The 2251-nt window shown below is 32.0% G+C and overlaps 1 non-coding gene across 1 annotated transcript; it reads right to left on the reverse strand.

The window, feature by feature from the left end:
- Nucleotides 1–1545: 1545 nt before the first annotated feature.
- Nucleotides 1546–1671, reverse strand: LOC113881806. Its single transcript, XR_003508169.1, has one exon. It is a non-coding gene; the product is annotated as a U6atac minor spliceosomal RNA (small nuclear RNA).
- Between the last annotated feature and the right edge of the window lie 580 nt (nucleotides 1672–2251).

Raw genomic sequence — 2251 nt, forward strand, 5'->3', positions numbered from 1 at the left:
AATTTTCTTTCTGTTTCCTCATTGTTAGTATAGAGGAATGCAAGGGATTTCTGTGTGTTAATTTTATATCCTGCAACTTTACTGTATTCATTGATTAGCTCTAGTAATTTTCTGGTGGAATCTTTAGGGTTTTCTTTGTAGAGGATCATGTCATCTGCAAACAGTGAGAGTTTTACTTCTTCTTTTCAAATCTGGATTCCTTTTATTTATTTTTCTTCTCTGATTGCTGTGGCTAAAACTTCCAAAACTATGTTGAATAGTAATGGTGAGAGTGGGCACCCTTGTCTTGTTCCTGATTTTAGGGGAAATACTTTCAATTTTTCACCATTGAGGATAATGTTTGCTGTTGGTTTATCATATATGGCTTTTATTATGTTGAGGTATGTTCCTTCTACTCCTGCTTTCTTTTTTATCATAAATGGATGCTGAAATTTGTCAAAGGCTTTCTCTGCATCTATTGAGATAATCATATGGTTTTTATCTTTCAATTTGTTAATGTGGTGTATCACATTGATTCATTTGCAAATGTTGAAGAATCCTTGCATCCCTGGGGTAAAGCCCACTTGGTCATGATATATGATGTTTTTAATATGTTGTTGGATTCTGTTTGCTAGAATTTTGTTGAGGATTTTTGCATCTATGTTCATCAGTGATATTGGCCTGTAGTTTTCTTTTTTTTTTGTGGCATCTTTGGTTGTGGTATTAGGGTGATGGTGGCCTCATAGAATGAGTTTGGAAGTTTACCTTCCTCTGCAATTTTCTGGAAGAGTTTGAGTAGGATAGGTGTTAGCTCATCTCTAAATTTTTGGTAGAATTCAGCTGTGAAGCCGTCTGGACCTGGGCTTTTGTTTGCTGGAAGATTTCTGATTACAGTTTCAATTTCTGTGCTTGTGATGGGAGGGTTAAGGTTTTCTATTTATTCCTGGTTCAGTTTTGGAAAGTTATACTTTACTAAGAATTTGTCCATTCCTTCCACGTTGTCCATTTCATTGGCACATAGTTGCTGATAGTAGTCTCTTATGATCCTTTGTATTTCTGTGTTGTCTGTTGTGATTTCTCCATTTTCATTTCAATTTTGTTGATTTGATTCTTCTCCCTTTGTTTCTTGATGAGTCTGGCTAATGGTTTGTCTATTTTATTTATCTTCTCAAAGAACCAGCTTTTAGCTTTGTTGATTTTTGCTATGGCCCCTTTGTTTCTTTTTCATTTATTTCTGCCCTAATTTTTATTATTTCTTTCCTTCTACTGACTCTGGGGTTCTTCATTTCTTCTTTTTATAGTTGCTTTAGGTGTAGAGTTAGGTTATTTATTTTATTTTTCTCTTGTTCCTTGAGGTAAGCTTGTTTTGCTATGAAACTTCTCCTTAGCACTGCTTTTACAGAATCCCATAGGTTTGGGGTTGTTGTGTTCTCATTTTCATTCATTTCTATGCATATTTTAATTTATTTTTTGATTTCTTCTGTGATTTGTTGGTTATTCAGAAGTGTGTTGTTTAGCCTCCATGTGTTTGTATTTTTAATAGTTTTCTTCCTGGAGTTGACATCTAAAAAACAGTGCTTAGATGCCACGAAGTAGGTGGCAACGCCTTAACCATATGAATGTTGTCAGGCCAGAGAGCCTCTTCCATTCTTGTCAAGGGGAGTGCTAACCTTCTCTCCTTTTATACAACACATCAATCTTGTATTTTAACAAAAAAGATAACAAGTCCTGGGCTTCAAGTATTCCAGTAGCAACATTTATTTCTATAGAATTTTAAAATATTGATTTATTTTTATTGTACTTAACAGTCATCTTTTATTTATGGCAAGAGAAGCTAGTTTTCTAATTATAATAAGAAAATAATGTCTTTTAAATATATGTACTTTAAGAGGAAAAGTACTTGATTTAAAAATATAATAAGTAAATAATAGTAAAATTGCTAGTTAAGGTGAATATATTGTTATAGAAATTTATTGAGAAATAATTATTGTAGAATACTGCCATATTCTTCTTTCTAAATATTATGGTGTTAGGAACAAGATTGATATTGCTCTAACTTTTCATACCCAAACAATAGGTAATATAATCACTGCAAGATAGCCAAATTACCTAAAGATGATGCATTCTACTCACAAAAATTCTATTTATATCTTTGGAGTAAAATCTCATTTTTTTCCCCAGGCTATCCTCAATTTGATAAAAGACTTAAAAATATTTTTTGAGACATAATTCATATATCATAAATTTATTTATTTAAATGCTTTTTTTTAGT

The sequence above is a fragment of the Bos indicus x Bos taurus genome, chromosome 2, assembly GCF_003369695.1.
Source record: "Bos indicus x Bos taurus breed Angus x Brahman F1 hybrid chromosome 2, Bos_hybrid_MaternalHap_v2.0, whole genome shotgun sequence".
Taxonomy (NCBI): domain Eukaryota; kingdom Metazoa; phylum Chordata; class Mammalia; order Artiodactyla; family Bovidae; genus Bos; species Bos indicus x Bos taurus.